Below are 20,754 nucleotides of genomic sequence, written 5' to 3'. Positions count from 1 at the left end.
AAATGTGTACTAGTGCATTTGACAAGCTCTTGCGTTCGTTGCAATATTACTTACTAGAGCGATCAAGCTTGGACCTTAAGCAAGCCTTTCTCGAGAAGTAACCCGTGTTTTAGATTAGATTCTCTTTTGTTTTTAGAATAGATTTTCTCTCATGGAATTGTTTGTGTGCCTTTTGCTAGGTACATGACTTGATATACTTTGGTGCTTCGATTTGGATCAAGAATCAAGGAAGGTTGACTCCTATTTTTGCGAGCATATGGAAACAAGGTTTAATTCTTGAGAAATTAGCTTTGAAAGGTTTAAATGGGTCATTTGCGGGTATTTACACCCACCTGATATCTGGTAATATCCTTCCTTGCTCTTTCTCTAGTGGATGATGACTTGTTGGACATATGTTGGTATGTTGGATTGATCTCCTTGTTTTCCCCTCCCATGGATTATTTGATTTATGTTTGAGTGTATTGTCTCATTCAAGCCTAGGGGAGGATATTCTATCAGTTTTTGGTGGGATGTTGATTCATATATGCTATGCACCTTTGTATATGCTTTTCCATGTTTCTTATATTTTGAAAAACTCCAAAAAGATTTTTGTTTCTATCAAGGAAAATTTGCAATGTATTTTGTTTTGTTCTTGCTTTGGAAATAATAACATTTGGACTTAAATAATTGAATTCTATTCTTCTTAAATGGTAACGGTGTGCACGGTTTGAGAGTATATTCTTGGTTGATTCTAGGATAAATCATGCTAAGGTAGTTGGTTAGAACTAGTGGGATCATGAAACCGGATTCTACTTGTATGTGGCATGTTAGGTAGTTGCTTCCTATAGTCGATTTGACACCAATAGTGAGTTTTAGCTACATCCATGTAAGGTTTATACTTTTTCAAGCCTTAAACATTTATTTGCATAAGCGGCATGGATCCTTGACTATTGCGGACCTAATCTAGAATCTTGACTCATATTTCTTAAGACCGAGACCGAACCATTTAGGGAGGACAAAGGCATCTTTTCGGGGTAGTAATTTTTCTTTTTCTAGGATAGTATTCATCATTTTTGTTATTTTTGGGTTTACATTTGCCTACTTGCTAACCATTTGAGCTTTTTCCCTTCTTTTCAAGCCACACCTTTAGATTCTTGAGCCTTTGTTTCTTTTTGTTCCATTTTTGGTTTTTGTGAAGCAAATGGTCATCCTTTGGAGTTTGTGGTGTATTAGTATGGTTATTGGTTCATATGAATGCAAGATTGTGTTTTGAATATTTTTGTGAATAATGGTAGGTGAATAAAATGAAAAAGCCGTCCAAAGTTAAAAAAGGCAAGGACAAAGCGAGTGCAAAGTTGAAAAGGCGTCCAAAGTTAAAAGAGGCGAGGACAAAGCACTATTAAAGAAAAAAAGTGAAAAATGAAAAATGCAAAAATATTTTGATGTGAGTATTCTTCCTTTTTTAGCATTGAGGACAATGCTCCATTTAAGCTTGAGGGGAAGCGTTCTCACGCTTTTTCTGTATATGTTTGTGATTTATAGCTTTGAATAAGCTTGGGGGTGTTGTTGTTTTTGTTTTGGTGATTACTTGGTTATGGTGTAAAGAAATACGCAATCTTTGCTTCACAATTTAGGTTAACCACTAAATTTTAAATTTTAGCCTACCCTCATCCTTTATCCTAAACGTTACAACCTTGGGGAAAGACCTTTTGACCTAAGTTGTTGAGTCATTCATTGGTGGAGAGAAATGTAAGTTTTAGCCTAAGGAGAAGGGATGCATAGTCAAGCAGTCGAGTAGCCTAAAAATTCTCTTTTTCCGGTTCCTTCGAGGAATCATTGGGATGCTCACTAGAGGTTGATACGAGACTAGTAGGAAGAACGTGGTAAGATCGTTTGGGATGAAAGTGGATTGTGAAAGCTAGTTTCTATGCTTAGCATATTTATGTTTCAATCAACCTTGGGTATCTTGGAACGTGCACTCCCTTACATGTTTAGAAAGATTTGCATTCATTTGTGCTTGTACATTTGGAAAAGTCCTTTCATGAACATTTGTTTGTTTTGCTTTCCTTTTGACTTGTTTTTCATGCTTTGCCTTGTTTGTATTATTATGAGAGTTATGGGTTAAACTCTAAGGAAACCCTTACGAGAGCGTCACTCGTTCTCTAGGGCGATCTAGGGATTTAAATGGCTTGTCTTTAGTTACTAAAATTGACTGTGATTCCTACGAAAGTGAGTTAGTGTATATTCTTGTCTCTTCTCCTCTTTAGCTTGTTTGAATAAGCTCGTCATTTTCACTCCCTTGGTTATGATTTGCTCGAATACGAGCAAAAAATAAGCTTGGGGGCATTTAATGGGTGTCATAAATGGCACCCATTTGATGAGCATTTAGGTTGATTTCATCTTCTTTTCATAGCTTTCTTGCTCAATAAATGCTTAGATTATGCTTTGTTGCTTAGTTTTACCTTTCCTCTCTTATTTTGTAGTTTTTGTGTATTTCGTTGGTTTTCTAGCCTTTTCTCCTTTATTTGCTCTATTTCCGTGGTTGTAGGTATTGCACGAGTGTAGACACCTAAAAATTTCTCCCCAAAACAATACCCGATGATGAACAACCTTTCACCGCCACTATTGGTCGGGTTCAGTATTTAATCCCGAGAGTGTTTAAAAAATCGTATTTGATTAAATTTGTATTTTTGAACAGTCCATGGATTAGTCTTGATGTTTGGTAAAAGCATAGTTTTAATTTCAGCCCAAACTTATTATTTAATTTCACCAAAACCTTTTTTATTTTATTGTTTTATCATTTATTTTTGGCCAAAACCTTTTATTTATTTTATTTGTTTATTTTCTTATTTTAGCCCAAATAATAATAAATCAGAAAAAGGCCCGAAATTATCAATCGGCACTTAAAATGCTGAACAAAATTAGGGTTAAAAATGTATTTAGACAGAAAAGCGGACTGAAAATTCCTGCGCCACGAAAGGTACCCACCGTGTCACGGGAATCATTCCCGTCTGACGGTGGGATTTCCCGTGACGACGGTGGGATTTCCTGTGACACAGGAAACCTGCTGTGATACGGAAATTTTCGTGTCCTTTCCGCGTAAACTCTTAACGCGTTTTCTTCCCCGTTTAGTAAAAATTTCCCGCGTCACTCAAAAATTGCACCATGTCACGGGAACGTTTCTCGTCTGACGGTGAGACTTCCCGTGTCACGGTATAGTTTGCCGTGTCGCGGGATACTTTTTTAGGGTTTTTATCATTTTAGGGTTCCGTGTGTTCCTTCAGCACATTTTCTCTATAAATAGCCCCTCATTTCTGATGTAAGGGGCATCAATTAATTCTATAATTAATTCTATAATTCTTATTTCAAAATTCCTTCTTCAAGTACTCCAAGGAGTCCATACTTTACTCGTGGTTCTGTCCTTAAGCCAAGGCGTGAAAGGTAGAACTGTTTAAGGGTTTGGCCCCGAATCAACTCAACTTTATTTAATTTAATTTAATTATTGTTCTATTATTATTTCCTTGAAGTTACTAAATCGTTTATTATTTTGTAGTTGCAAACAAACAGAATCAAAGTAAGAATTATGTTCCTCTTATTTCTAATATTTTTCTAACGATTTTGTATTGTTGGAATTATTGCTAAATTGCTTCCAATGTTGATGTTTTTCTATTATATTTTTATTGATCACCATATTGCAAGTTTAAAGGGAATATGTAATTGAAAATCACGCCTAATAAGATAATTTGGACAACCGGTTTAGGTTCCTTTTTAATCTTGTTGTTTAATCAAGTGATCACAATATTTTAGAATTATATGTTGCATTAATATTAAACACATTTAGCTTAATAATAGTTTGGAGCAAATTTAATTTTTGTTTGTATGCCTTTGAGATCGCAAGAATCACTTTTTCACTATAAGAATCGAGTAGAAGCCAATACGGGCGAATGTGACTCCATGACTCACTTCGTACCATCATCCCCGATCCTCCTTTCGTGGTTCCGAACCATATGGAGTTAGTAATCTCATGGATTATGAATGGGGTATAACCTTCACGGGTCAATCGTTGTTGCCTATCGTTGTCCCATATTCGTGGTTGCCTTTTATGATCCGTGAATGGTTTACAAATTCCTTAAAAACTTGTTGGCGACTCTCTACTTTATTTGTCCCTAATAACTGTCCCTAATTGTAATGTCAATTCCCACTTCCTATGAGTGCCAAGCATATTAACAACATGCTTTAACGTAGGCGCACTTTGAACGATGCCTACAACGAGTTTTGGGTCTTGATATTGGTGATCTACTAAGGTGGAGAAAGCCTTTGGAGCAAGCTCACGACATTTGGAAAGCTCAAGATGCAAGGAAGTAGAAATTCCAAGTCTTGGCTCTTGCGCTCTCATGCCGTGCTACCATTAAGAAGTGGTGTACCCACTAATCTAGAGCTTAAGCTACTGCCACTCCTAGTGTTCATCATCATTATAGTCGTGCGACCTTAGCGAACGCACGAAGCCGCGAGAATTTCGAAGAAACCTAGAGAAGCGCCGGCGCGCAGAGGTCGGGTGCGGGCGCACCATCCTTTGGCGCGGGCGAACCTCCCCATGGTGCGGGCGCACCTCCATGGCTATTTGTTGCTTGATTTTTGGTGTTTTCGCACCTCTATAAATATCTTTGTAATCCGATTTTGAGGGCAAGTTTAGAATAAGTTTCATATTAGATTTTGATCATTTTTTCTTAGCTTAGTTGAGAGCTTCTCTCTCTAGTTTTAGGGTTAGTTTTAGGAGTAGATTTTAGAGAGAAAAGTGAGGAATTTCAATGGTGATTTGAGTGATGGAAGATTCAAGGTGACAATTGTATTGAAGATCATCAAATCAATCAATGAGGATTTCTAACTCAATCTTATTTTATTGCTTTGCTTAATTCATTCATGTTTTTTTGGTTTGATTTTGATATTTGATCTTTGATTAGTGTTATTGTTCCTCTTATTTTGATGATTCTTGATTTCTTTAGTTGTTTGTTGATTTGATGATGTTGTTAGAGTAGTTTTCTTGATAGGGTGATGGTGAAGCTTATATGATGTGATGGATTGATGTAAAGTGGGGGATAATTGATGGAGTTGATGATGTGATTAAATTGGTTGATTGATTATGTGCATGTGTGTGTTTGATTTAGGCTTGATCACCCTAGTTATTCACAATAGATTGCATTGTAGGTTCACATTGATACAGACCATTGATTTGTGGCTTGCATTTAACGATTGAGGTGTCTTGTGACGTCCCTAGCTAGATTTTATCGTAGTTGACGCTAGTTAGACCTCTAGGAAAATAGCTTGATATGCTCTTTTGGTTGCATGATTGGTTTTCCCTCACATCACTCAACTTAGTCAACTTCCTATCCCAATTTGCTATGTTCATTGCTAATATTTGAGGATCCTAAACCCTAGTGTTTCATTATATTGATTCCTATTTGTTTGGTTGCTTCGTTTAAGTAGTTGTTAGTGTCACCTTTTATCTTTAGACTTCGACAGCTTAGGCACATAATTGAAAGCACTTAGACATTAATGTTCCTTTGGGTTTGACCCTTGACTTACCTCTATACTTGTATTTAGGTTAGTTAAGTTTTTATAAATTTTGTTTAGCTTAGGGAGGATTAGTCCAACGACCTAGTTCCGACCCCTCGTGACCGATGTTGTCATTTGATCAATTGTTTGTCGATTGGGAATTACATGTTCTACTTGCAATTTCGTTCCATTCTTTACAGGGTGCGGCCAATTAAATCTTAACAAGAATTAAGTCTAGCACGACACGCCGCAGCTGTCGCACAGGGACAAAGAGCAGCGCATCGCGACAATTCCTCAGGATGGCGACAATCTTAAAATTGCAGCGCCAGACGTTCACCATTAATCTGGGCAAATTTTAATGTTTTGAAGAAATTTTCGACTTTAGTACTCGAATAATTTTCAGAATAATTCAAGTTGTTTTCATTGCTTTAAAATGAATTTTTAGTGTAAACAGATATTAATTGAAAAAGTTGAAAATTGCATTAATAAAAAAAAGTAAAAATTACATTATTGATGGAATTTTAAATAAAGATTAAAATTAAATTTGACTTAAAATTAAATTTGTCTAATAAATTCAAAGTAAAGCAACGCTCTAATATATCTTCTCCTTTCTAGCTCTTTTCCAATTCTTGTCTGCTTCCTCTTCATCATCCATCACTTTTACTAATAACCATCCTTTTGAAGCTCTACATTCAATCTTAGTGTTAATAGTTTCTCTAATAGCCATTAAACCATGCTTCTTTTCAACCCACACATTATTTCCTTTAGAGTCAGCTTTTCTTTTCTCTTTACCTTTAGATTTTTTTTTCTTAGGCATAACAGGAGTCTTGAATAGAAAATTTTCACCCAGACGCTCCTTAGGAGGAATTTTCTTGTCCCCCAAGCGGTCTTTCACATTGGTCTTACTTAGCTTCCAAGTCTTGTTCTTGTCCTTTTGAGATCTATCAAGTAGCCATTGCTTCATATCCCTAGACAAAGAAGGAGGGACCTTTTGGGTAACAACTTCCCATAAAGGTCTAGCACACCAATAATCATCAAATCTTTCTACATTTTGTGAAATAGGAAATTCATAGGGACGACGAAGATCACAAGATGGAATTGTTTGAGAAAGGCAATATTTCCTCCTCACCCCTGAAGGATAATAAAAAGTTAACTTTGACAAGCTAGGGAGACGGCAAAATGGTTGGCTATTGACACCAACCATCTTCTCAATCTTCCACCAAGGAATGACCCACTTGATCGTAAAGTCGCAAGTTTCAATGATCCTACTCCATTCTCGGTGGCCCATCTTTATGGAAAAGCATTTCTTTTGTCTTACAAAACAATGTGGAGTATAGTTATCAATATTGTCAGGAGGGCCAATTAATTCAAACCTCTCCATTAGCCACATATGTAAAAATTCAAATGCAAATAATTATTATTACTATAAAAAGTTAAATATTTTTTATTTTTGTAATTAAAAGTAGTGACTTTCTACCTGTAATAATATTGGAGAACCTCGAAGAGGTGCTTTTGGATTCTTTTTTAGTTCATCCAAACCAAGCATGGTTTCTCCAACGATCAAAGGCATTGGATTTCTAACTGATTCAATTTGCTCCAGGATAGATGCTAAAATAGTGTGGCCCTAATGAATATTACCACTAGTAAGCAGATATTAGTTTAACATGCAAAAAAGGAAGGATCTCCTCTTATAAACATGAAAAGATTCGGAGCGTGATCTGTGAAAATAAAAACGTGCAAATTCTTTCAGATTAACTTTGTTTCCATGCACGATATTTTTCAAATCCTTGTCCGTAAGGTGAAGGAAACGCTCAAAACCTTTGTAATAATACTCCCTTACTTTTGAAGTTAACGCAAGATTTAGGGAACTGCAGCCTATTATGGCACCAAATTCTTCCAGTAAAGGACAAATTTCGTCGTAACCAAGTCTAAAGCAATGAGTATCTGAATCCCAATATTCTAAGGCAGTATGAATAAAGTATATGTCAAGATCTACTCCCTTATACCATAGGTACCTCCCAAGTGAAAAAAGTCAAGTTTTTTTCTCTCTTTAGCAGTCAGAGACCGGCACCACTCACTAGTTATATTGCTAAAACTCTTTTACATGATTAAGAAATAAAAACTAAGACCATTTTCAATTTGTTCGACTATATAGAAATCGTCAGATTTGGGGGATATTTATAAACAAAATTGGCACAAACTGAATCCTGTTCAGATTCGTAAAAATAATCCTAGTGCCTTGCGCACTACACTAACAAAGTTTTTCTCGACTTTGACTTAATTTTGTACTGCAATTTTATGGTTTTCACCTTTCTCTTCATTCCAACGTCAATGCAAATAACTTTTGTAATAAAATGTTGATGATCTTTTGTAATAACAAGTTTAAGCTTGATTTTTTTTTTTCATTGTTTCTGTTTTGGAAGAAAGTCGGATTAACTCCGTCAATAATAAAATTGGCAGAAATTTTTGCGCAAAACTTGGTCATAATTTTCATATTTGCATGTATAATAAAATGAAAAAAATGCAAAAATAAATATAATAATCATAGCTATATATATACAAGTGTTTTAGTCAAATAAGAAAAGTCCTACAAAGTCAAAATAAATACAAGTACAAGTACATCTATGATGGCGGACCGTGCAAATGGGGTGGAACATCAAACATGTTAAAAAAATTGTACAGTCCGAGGAGTCAAACCCTCGCCACAACTTCATCATAAGGAACTAAAATCGAGAGAGTAGGGCCAGCCCATCTACGCTCTCCCTACTGTTACACTCCTAAATGTCGAGGCTGTTGTGGCTGCTACGACGACGATTCAACCTCGTACATCCCACCACCCACTAAAGGAGCCGACGTCATGCCTCCTTGGCCGTTCGGTCCCCTAATGCACCCTCAAACAAAGAGCTAGAACCCTCTAGTCTGATAGTATGGGCTAACTCTGCTCTACCGCCCTGACTCCCAACCGAGGTCTGACGACTCCTCGAGTCAGACCCCGATCTGTCCCTCCTTGCCTCAGGTCTCATACGAGTGTGCGTCGGAGGAATAAGCCAAAAACAAAGCAAACAGAGTCAAGTATAGAAAGACAAATATAAACATAAAAGGAGTCAAGAGAAATACCTCCATGTCGTCATCACTGCGATGACAAATAGCTCTGTGGCTCAACCTCACGGGCTGGTAACGGAAGGCGCCCATGCCTCTCGCCATCCTCGTCATCCCCTCACGAGAAAACTGCCAAATCACAAAGTTAGGAATAATCAAGGGATACATACAAATGAGATAACAAAGAAAGTGACGTACCGAAGTCTGGTGAAAAGGTATCGAGTCCTCTACGAAACTCCATGGCTAAGGAGCCAGGGGAATCATCTCCTCAATGAGACCAAGAGTGCCCTGGTAAACGATATATATTGGCAGAGGCACAAATTCTCTAGTCGAAGCCTATCAAGTTAAACTTGAATAATTAAGCTTAGCTCGGGGGCTATCAAATGAACAAATGAAAAGTAAGACGGAGGATTTCTATGCCTTGCAAAGAGAATTCTCCTTCCAGCTGAAGAGAGGCAACCTCAAGCATCTGCTAGGAAAGAAGAAAAGCAGTGAAGCTAGCCATCCTAATGTCGAGACGACAAGCGGGCCCCCAAAGCCGCCCGTAACTAAGGTAGTAGTTAATGTTATTACTGGTGGATCTAATATATGTGGACTAAGCTATTCTACAGCAAAAAGAATCGCAAAGTCGTCAATAGAAAATCCAGATGTTCTGGAAGAGCTAAGGGACCCTTCGGAAAAGAAATTGGAAGCTATGACCATCATGACGACGACATAAACGACATCAATAGAGAGCATGAAGATTCTTTGGTGATCCCTTTGTTAGTCAGGAATTGTCTTATTCGAAGGGTGCTGGTCGATGGGGGAAGCTATGCAAATGTTCTATTCCGAAGAGCTAAGGAAGATATGGGACTGAAGGATAGCGACATCACTAGAAGATCAACAACTCTGGTCGGTTTATGTGGTGAAAGCATGTTAACTCTTGGAGAGATAACCCTACCAACCTATGCCGGAAGCCTAAACCCCCAAACAAAATTCATTATCGTTGACTGCCTGTCGGCCTACAATGCCATAGTAGGCAGACCATGGATCTACCGACTAAAAGCCATCCCTTCCACCTATCAACAATTAATTAAATTTCCAACCCCGTGGGGAATCCAAGAAATTAAAGGAGAACCCCGTGAAGCCAAACACTTCTACAAAAGAACCCTAAAGCCAACTATGAAAACTGCATAGAAATTACAGCAAGGCCCGACACCAGACAATCCCAACGACCTCGAGATCGACGAAATACCATTACACCTAGAAAAACCAGATCAAACCATCTGTGTCGGAGCCAAGAAAGCACCTGAGCTCAAAAGTACTATCCTAGCCTTCCTCCGAGACAATAAAGACTGTTTCGCCTGGTCCCATGAAGATATGACTGGCATAGATCCAAGCATCATTTCGTATAAGCTGAACGTCGATCCAAATCACAAGCCTATAAGAAAAAGCGTCGAAAGTTTGCTCCGGAGCAAAACAAGATCATCAACGACGAAGTACAGTAGTTGATCGATACCGAAAAAATAAGAGAGGTCCAATATCCAGATTGGCTCGCTAATGTCTTTGTAGTCAGCAAAAACAACGGCAAGTGGAGAGTGTGCATCGACTTCAACGATCTCAACAAAGTATGCCCTAAAGATCCATTCTTGTTGCTGCACATCGACGCCATGGTAGATGAAACAGATGGTCATCAGATCCTAACATTCATGAACGCTTATTCCGGATACAACCAGATCTTAATGCATCCTGACGATCAGGAAAAGACAGACTTCATGACCGACAAAGGTATATATTGTTACAAAGTTATGCCCTTTGGACTAAAAGATGCAGGTTCAATTTACCAGAGGCCAGTAAACAGGATGTTCAAGGACCATCTTAGGGACACTATGGAGGAATACATCGACGACTGTAGACACCTAAAAATGTCTCCCCAAAACCAAACCCGTTGATAAACACCTTTCACCGCTATTATTGGTCGGGTTGAGTATTTAATCTTTAGAGTGCTTAAATTCATGTTATATCCAATATATTTCATGAACCAATCCAATTTCTAGCTCATTTCCCTAAACCATAACCTATTTTCCACTTTTCGTGTCCACATCGCAAAACCAAGAGAAACTGATTTTATGGATATATAATTTAGATCCAATTATTATTTTTTTGTATAGGCCTTGAAATAATCTTTCCAAGCATATATCATAAGCCATATTCCGAGCTATAACGAAAAAGATGTGAGCAAAACACTAAACTCGGCCTAAAACCGACACCCTTCCACTAAAACGATCATATCTTAAAATATACAAATCATTTTGACCTCATTCTAATTGGGTTAGAAAATAGACTTGATAAGCTTTCCAATGATATATTTTATGCATTATTCCAAGTAACGGATGAAAAGTTATGATGATTATAAAAACGGGTAAAAAACTAGAATCACCGCGCACAGTGCAAAAGCACCGTGTCACGGGAGTTTGCCCCGTCTGACGGTGCCTTGTGTCGTGACACGGTACTGTACATCGTTTCACGGTGCCATTTTTGAAGCTCTTTTGCGTCAAATTCCACCGTGGCACGGTACCTGTTGCCGTGACACGGTACCTGCTGCTGTGACACGGTATTTTCCACCGTGTCACGGTGCTTTTCCGTGTAATTTCCGAGTTTTCCCATACCGTGACACGGTGTACTGTACTGTGTCACGTTACGTGTGCCGTGTCACATAATTTTCTCGTGTCTTTTCCGCGTAAATCCTTCACGTGTTTTCACTTCCCGTAGGTCAAATATTTCCCGCGTCACTCCAGTTTTCCACTGCGTCACGGGATTTTCCCCATATGACGGTACTTGTTGCCGTGACACGATACCTGCTGCCGTGTCACGGTATTCTCTACCGTGTCGCGGTGTTATTTTTTAGGGTTTTTATCTTTTTAGGGTTCCGTGTGTTCCCTCTGCTCGTTTTCCCTATAAATAGGACCCCCCTTTCTGTAATTCGGGGCACCAATAATCATTCTCTCTCACATTACACCAAAAATCAATCTCTTCTCCCTCTTTAACCTAATTTCTAGCCTCCTTATTCTTCCATAATAATTTCCCTAAGCACTCCAAGGAGTCTATACTTAACCCGAGGTTTTGTCCTTAAACCAAGGCGTGAAAGGTACAAATAACTGAGGGTTTTGACCAAATCAATTGTACTTTTTATTTAATTTAATTTAATTCTCATTTGCTTTATACTTTTTTTAATGAAGTTACTAACAGTTTATTCATGATGTAGCAATTTAAAGGAACGTGCGGAATGTGAGTAATTAATTAATTTAATTACTTTTATTTTATTTTAATATTGCTAGTATCATGATTAGGGTTATTTTATATTTGATTTAACTAACGCTATTATTGTTAAATTGCTTCCAATATTAATCTTTATTCTATTGTTATTATTGATCACTATATTGCATGTTTAAAGGGAATATATAATTGAAAATCACGCCTAATAAGATAATTTGGACAACCGGTTTATGTTTAGGGTAATTTTACCCCGCCACGTGGTCCAATCAGAGGATGACACGTGTCAGCCCCAGGATGGCCCAAAGTGGACCTATCCCTGCTTGACACGTGTCACTCCAGAAACTAGGGGGAAATGGCGGCCTTCAGGCCCAAATCCCAAGAAAGCCGCAATGCGGCGCAGCCCACCAATGATTAGGGTTCAGTGACCTAATGAGGGGCACAAATCCCGAGGACCTTATAAATAGGGAGATTCCCCTCTTTTGGAGGGCACGTTTTACCATTTATTACAAATTGTCCCTGTGATAGAGAAATCTGAGCTTGGAATCCGAGCAGATACCCACCTAGATTTCCGCACCTTTTTCTCTCCTTTCAAGTTACTAACTTGTTCGTCGGAGGCGGAGCACCACCAAACCGGTGTCTCCGTTTTGTTTGCAGGAACAGGCCACACCGGACAAGTCTTCGTGTTGTAACTCTCCCGACGGACAAAAATACCCAAAACAGTTTAGGTTCCTTTTTAATCTTGTTATTAAATCAAGTGGTCACAATATTTTAGAATTATATGTTGCATTAATATTAAACCAATTTAGCTTAATAATAGTTTAGAGCAAATTGAATCTCTGTTTGTATGCCTTTGAGATCGCAGGAATCATTTTTCACTATAAGAATCGAGTAGAGGCTAATACGAGCGAATGTGACTCCATGACTCATTTCGTACCATCATCCCTGATCCTCCTTTCGTGGTTCCGAACCATATGGAGTTAGTAATCTCATAGATTATGAATGGGGTGTAACCTTCACGGGTCAATCGTTGTCCTTTATCGTGGTTTCCTTTTTATGATCCGTGAACGGTTTACAAGTTCCTTAAAAATTTGTTGGCGGCTCCCTACATTCCTTGTTCCTAATCGTATTATGTCAATTCCCACTTCCTATGAATGCCAAGCATATTCACACATGCTTTTAACGTAGGCGCACTTCGAGCAACGCCTACAATTCGGCGACTTCATTGGGGAGGATTCTTTGTTATTTATCGATTTGAGTGATCGATATTTAATTAAGATGAGTGGATGAGACTTGAAATATTCTTGAAAAATATTTCTGTGATTAATTTGGCATTGTTGCATAAGCATAGATGTTTTAACGTCGCATTTAGGTCTATCCCGTAGGAAAAATTGAATAACTTGATTGCGTACGAAGGAAAACAGGGCACCAGTCAGATTTTCTGAATGCCATGCCTTGGCAAAATCTGTCGTGTCACGGTGCAGTGCACCGTCTAACGGTGTGCAGTACCGTGGCACGGGAATCTCTGCCGTGTCACGGCAGTCCTAAAATCAGTCTGGTGGCTTGTTTTCTTTTCTCACAGTCAACTTCCTTATATTTTTCTGAAAAAACGTGTGTGTTATACATGCGTCATAGCCCCGGGGGATTTAAGCTCTATCAACCCAAAAACGCTCATGGCAATAAGGGTTCATCCGAGTTATTAAATCCACCCAAACAATGGAGTTGAGTTCGATTTCATCAAGAACTCGCGGAGCCGCCCGTTGGCATACACCCTCAAGGGAGGCTGCCTTGCTAACGCGTCCAAACTCTTAACCATGGTACCCTATTGACACCAAATAAATCTGACCATAGTTGAACATAGAACTTGACCTTAGGTTGCGAACTATTCTTTGCATCATTGTGCTTACGTGTTTTATGTTTGGTTGTTTTGATCCTAACCTTAATGATATTTCTTTGTCTATGGTGGATTATTTTATGACTAACGATTGCCAATGGACCGTACTCACTTAGCAAAAAAAAAAAAAAAAAAAAAATTCCACGTCAGCATCCACCATGTCACGGGAAAGTTCACCGTGTCACGGCAATTTCCACTGTGGCACGGTGGATTTCCAGCAAAAAAAAAAATAAATTCCTGTGCCACGTCAGCATCCACCGTGTCACGGCAATTTCCACCGTGGCTCGGTGGATTTCAAGCACAAAAAAAAATTCCCGTGCCACGTCAGCATCCACCGTGGCACGGTGGATCTCAAAAAAAAAAAAATCCCGTGTCACGTCAGCGTCCACCGTGGCACGGGAAAGTTCACCGTGTCTCGGCAGTTTCCACCGTGGCATGGTGAATTTCCAGCAAAAAAAAAAAAAAAAACACCGCGTCACGGTGGAAACTGCCGTGACAGAGTACAATAAGTCCAGTCACCTTTTTTTTTAGTCTTCCGTGTTAATTTGGTCATCGCGTCAGTCATTTTGGTTTTTATTCACATGTCTAGCCATAAGATCATACCACGAGTCTTATAACATCACTAAGTCACTCCTGAGTTAAGTATAGTCCACACATTTTCTTTATGTTCCGACTCGAGTCGTGCACCATGTCGTTTATGATCGTATACTAGGTTCATGCACCCTTTTTTCGTCATAATAAAAAATGAGTGGAGTTTTCTCATTTGTTTTCAAACGTCTATTTTTTCCTTCGTTTCCTATCTTGAGCAATGAGTCAAACAATTAAGTGAATTATTTTATTTCACGGTACTTGGTCAAGGAACAGGAATAGATTAATACGGTTCGAGTCATTACCGCAACAATCTCTCAGATATAATAGGCGTTCAAAGAGAACTTTGCCATCTCCACGTTACTTATCACCTTTCAATGGCCACTAAAGAAGATATTGAGAACATCAACAAATCCATCGAGGCACTGTCTGCCGTGATGCAAACCCTTACCACTAGGGTCACTACCATGGAACAAAACAAGGTCACTGTTTCCACCTTTGACAAATTGAAGGAACAAATGAGTAAGATTTATGAGGATTTCACTTATGTGGAACGACCTCCCACTCCTTTTGATGTGAAGGACAGACTCCCTGAAAAGTTCTCCACTGCTGATATTCCAAAGTTCAAGCCTACTGAAAATCCAATATTCCATTTGAAGGCGTTCTCTGCAACAATGGCTCTTAAGGGATTGGACAAAACACTCTTTCCTACGGTGTTCCCTCTCTCCTTAGAGCATGCTTGCCAACAATGGTTTTATTCCCTAGATACCAAGCGTACTGCGACTGGGCAAGATGTCACCGACAGATTCATGAATCGTTACAAGTGTAACATTCAAACTAAAATTTCTGAACGTGAATTCTCCATTCTCAAACAGAAAGAGAATGAAGGCTTCACCGCTTACCTGAACAGGTGGAGGGAAACAACTTCACTCTTGGTAGATCCTCCCAAAGAAAGAGAGATGGTTCGCCTCTTTATTCAAAATCTTGCTCATAAATATAGGGAACATCTCAAATTTCTTCCACTGAACACTTTCGAAGCTTTATACAACATCGGCATCAATATCGAAGATGAGCTAATAAAGACTGCTGGTAGTAACAATAATAACACTAGGAAAAACAAGAAGAACGACCATCCTTCTTCTTCGTCTTCTAAGCACGAAAATACTACAACCAATATAAGCCAAGTTGATCTCAATGAAGTGTTAGCTCTTGATGCTCCATTGCCCAAAAAGAAAAGAGCTTACACTTCTTTAGGAATGACTTATGATGCGGCCTTTGATCGCCTTTACGGTCAAGGCTATATCACACCTATTGGGCCATTTCCAGAGCCAAAACCTGAAGAAAGGAGTGCCAAATGGAATCCCAATGCCCATTGCAAGTACCATCAAGGAAGGGGCCACACTACAGAGCAATGTTGGAATTTGAAGGACATCATTCAAGACTTGGTGGATGCAAACAAACTTCCTGTCCCTCCAGGCGACAAGAAGTAATGAACACAAGGCGCACAACAGATCCTTTGTGCAAGATTTCATGAATTTTTTTTCTTTATCATTCATCTCCATTCCCCCATTCATGTCTAGCATAGGTTTCCCATTTTGAATTTTTATATGTGTTTCGTTCACCTTTTCCATTAATAAAATAAGCCAATTTCCTTTAAATCTTGATTATAGCATTCACTCATTCTTAATTAAAACAAAAAAAATATCAAAAATCAATTATCAAACTAAACCCAAGGTACACCAATGACTTGAGGCACCTTTGCAACCCTGTCATTCCCTGTTAACCGTTTAATCACATTTTATTTCTTCATCAACCATTTTGAGCCTCGTCTAACGTTTGGCCTTCATTTCTTCAACCCACATTTACTTCACCCTGGGATTGAAAGATGTGTAATTGTATAACGTTCAAAAAGCAAGTAAAAAAAAAAGGCAGCAAAGCAACAATAAAACAATGTCTAAGGGCAAGTGTTCCAATGTCTTTGATATGAACGCGTCTCAAATTGTGTCTCACATCGAGTGATTGGTACCGTGCTTGAGAAACATGAATGCTAAGTGAGTGATGGACCGCATGATCTGAGATTGCCCACATTGATCCAAAAGAATGAAAAAAAAATTAAAAAAAAAAAAAGCAAAAAAAAAGAATAAAAAATGAAAATAAACTTGCAAAATTGAAAACAAAATGTATATATAAAAAATAAAACTTACAAAGTCTAATACACAATTGCATATCTTGGGGGCTTCTCTCGGGTCTTGAGCCTTTTACCCCTTTCTTCCTTAAACCTTCAGCTTAACCACCTTACAAACCTTGAAAGACCTCTTTGAGGTGTACACACAATTGTGCAAAGTTCGGTTAGAGCTACGTTCGGCCTGATTCCTAACGGATACGTAGGCAACCTCACATTGAGGTGCGGCCACATTCATATTCATATCTATGCATGATCGAGTCAATGAATATCCAATGCTTATCTCTATATCCCTAACCATTTAGAGCTAGACTTGGGGGCTTGAACCCACATCACATTAGCTTACCCAGCCTAAAGAGTCATCATCTTTGACTCTTCACACATATATTTCCATCACCATAACCTTTGCAGCCTCACCTTAGTATCACTTTCACACACTTCTTTCACACATACATATCCATATAATCTTTCCCTTAGGAACCCTTTATCATGAAATCTTGTTTCCCTATCGCGCATGCTTCATCATCTTTCAAGACAATATTCATCAGAAGAAACGTTGTATACTTGCTTAGCTTCTTGACCTGAGCAATGTTCATTGTTTCATGCATCGCATAATGTGCTGAGTAAAATTTCTATATCAATGATTTTTAATCATACAAAGCATATCGTGCTTAGCTCCTTGACCTAAGCAACGTTCATTATGCAATAATCACTTCATCTGTATACGTGCTTAGCTTCCAGACCTAAGTGACGTTCAAGATCATTTCTTTACATTATATATGATGCTTAGCTCCATGACCTAAGTTCATTCATCGTGTCACATGATGTAATTGTCCTTAGCCTCCCTAAGGACATGCATCATGCATACATTACTTTCAAGAAAAGCACTTCAATCCATGCGATTCATTTTGTCTTGCTCAACGAGGAAGTTCAAAACTTCTTTCCTTTTTTCGCGTCTTTTCTTGTGGGGAAGTTTTTTTAAAAAAAACTTTTTCAAAATTTTCTTATCGAGGGAAGTTCGAAAATAAAAGTTCAGTTTTCACATCTTTCTTTTTCGGGAGAAAGTCGGTACCCTCCACTCACGACAAAAAATTGACGAAATTTTTTTGCTTTTGCATCTTCGTTTGCTTGTGTCTGCACACACACACATATACACACACACTCACAAGTCATACACATGTCATGTCACATCAAGTCAAACTTGGTCAAGTCAGTGGTCAAGTCAATCACAATATATACGAGTCCATTGGCAAATTTATTTTTGCAGGTCTCATCTACAGCCCACGTTCGGGGACAAGCGAACCAACTACAACCCACGTCCGGGGACAAGCGGACCATCCACAGCCCACGTCCGGGGGCAAGCGGACCATCTACAACCCACGTCCGGGGACAAGAAGACCATCTACAGCCCACATTCGGGGACAAGCGAACCAACTACAACCCACGTCCTAGGACAATCAGACCAACTACAGCCCACGTCCGGGGACAAGCGGACCATCTACAGCCCACGTTTGGGGATAATCGAACAACTATCATTTCATGACCCAAGGTTCTCGATACACAGAGACTTGCAATCTTATTATCTGTCGACTTTCCTCAAGCATGGAAAGTATTATCCGGTGGATTTCTTCAAGCATAGAAAACCGCCAAATTCCTTTGTCCGCTTTCCTCAAGCATGGAAAGCATTATCGGTGGATTTCTTCAAGCATATAAAAACACCAAAATCATATGTCGACTTTCCTCAAGCATGGAAAGTGTCATCCGGTAGGTTTCTTCAGGCTTAGAAAGCTACCAAACTCATCTGTCGGCTTTGCTCAAGCATGGAAAGCATTTCAACATACGTCATCCGGTGGATTCCTTCAAGCGTAGGAAGCTACTAAACTCATTTGTCACCGATACACTAGTGTCAGATACGCATTCTATCCCTTTACTCTTTTATCTGTAGAACTAACACTTTTCTGCAGGTATGAGACGTATAAAGAGTGATTTAGGATCGGAGAACGTCTTAAATAATTCTCCATCCCTATCGACTATTTTGACTATCGTTTTCGAAACAGACGTTTCTACAAACTCAGTCAAAGTGGGGGCTTTTGTAGACACCTAAAAGTGTCTCCCCAAAACCAAACCCGTTGATGAACACCTTTCACCGCTATTATTGGTTGGGTTGAGTATTTAATCTTTGGAGTGCTTAAATTCATGTTCTATCCAATATATTTCATGAACCAATCCAATTTCTAGCTCATTTCCCTAAACCATAACCTATTTTCCACTTTTCGTGTCGACATCGCAAAACCAAGAGAAACTGATTTTCTGGCTATATAATTTTGATCCAATTATTATTTTGTTGTATAGGCCATGAAATAAGCTTTCCAACCATATATCATAAGCCCAATTCCGAGCTATAACAAAAAAGATATGAGCAAAACACTAAACTCAGCCTAAAACCAACACCCTTCTACTAAAACGATCATATCTTAAAATACACAAATCATTTTGACCTGATTCTAATTGGTTTGGAAATTAGACTTGATAAGCTTTCGAAAGATATATTTTATGCCTTATTCCAAGTTACGGATCAAAAGTTATGATGATTTTAAAAACCGGTCAAAAATTGGATTCACCGCGCACAATGCAAAAGCACCGTGTCATACGAGTTTGCCCCGTCTGACGGTGCCTTGTGCCATGACACGGTACTGTACATCGTGTCACAGTGCCATTTTTGAAGCTATTTTGCGTCAAATTCCACCGTGGCACGGTACCTGCTGCCGTGACACGGTATTTCCTACCGTGTCACGGTGCTTTTCCGTGTAATTTCCGCGTTTTCCCATACCGTGACACGGTGTACTGTACTGTGCATCGGTGGAAACTACCGTGTCACGTTACGTGTGCCGTGTCACGGAATTTTCTCATGTCTTTTCCGCGTAAATCCTTTACGTGTTTTCACTTCCCGTAGGTCAAATATTTCCCGCGTCACTCTAGTTGTCCACCGCGTCACGGGATTTTCCCCGTATGACGGTACCTTTTCCCGTGACACGGTACCATCTGCCGTATCACGGTGTTATTTTTTAGGGTTTTTATATTTTTAGGGTTCCGTGTGTTCCCTCTGCTCATTTTCTCTATAAATAAGACCCCTCTTTCTTCAGTTCAGGGCACCAATAATCATTCTCTCTCACATTACACCAAAAATCATTCTCTTCTCCCTCTTTAACCTAATTTCTATTCTCCTTATTCTTCCATAATAATTCCCCTAAGCACTCCAAGGAGTCTATACTTAACCCGAGGTTCCGTCCTTAAACCAAGGCGTGAAAGGTACAAATAACTGAGGGTTTGGACCAAATCAACTCTACTTTTTATTTATTTTAATTTAATTTTCATTTGCTTTATATTTTTTTTTATTGAAGTTACTAACAGTTTATTCATGATGTAGCAATTTAAAGGAACGTGCGGAATGTGAGTAATTAATTAATTTAATTACTTTTATTTTATTTTAATATTGCTAGTATCATGATTAGGATTATTTTATATTTGATTTAACTAACGCTATTATTGTTAAATTGCTTCCAATATTAATGTTTATTCTATTGTTATTATTGATCACTATATTGCATGTTTAAAGGGAATATAAAATTGAAAATCACGCCTAATAAGATAATTTGGACAACCGGTTTAGGTTCCTTTTTAATCTTGTTATTAAATCAAGTGATCACAATATTTTAGAATTATATGTTGCATTAATATTCAACCAATTTAGCTTAATAATAGTTAGGAGCAAATTGAATCTCTGTTTGTATGCCTTTGAGATCGCAGGAATCATTTTTCAATATAAGAATCGAGTAGAGGCTAATACAGGCGAATGTGACTCCATGACTCACTTCGTAACATTATCCCCGATCCTCCTTTCGTGTTTCCGAACCATATGGAGTTAGTACTCTCATGGATTATGAATGGGGTGTAACCTTCACGGGCCAATCGTTGTTGCCTATCGTTGTCCCTTATCGTGGTTGCCTTTTTATGATCCGTGAACGGTTTACAAGTTCCTTAAAAACTTGTTGGCGGCTCCCTACTTTCCTTGTCCCTAATCGTATTATGTGAATTCCCACTTCCTATGAGTGTCAAGCATATTCACACATGCTTTTAACGTAGGCGCACTTCGAGCAACGCCTACAACGACATGCTTGTAAAATCCAAGAAGGATGAAGATCACGTC

Source organism: Chenopodium album, chromosome 4, assembly GCF_948465745.1.
Source record: "Chenopodium album chromosome 4, dcCheAlbu1.1, whole genome shotgun sequence".
Classification (NCBI taxonomy): Eukaryota; Viridiplantae; Streptophyta; class Magnoliopsida; order Caryophyllales; family Amaranthaceae; genus Chenopodium; species Chenopodium album.
Note: the sequence above shows the minus strand (reverse complement) of the source record.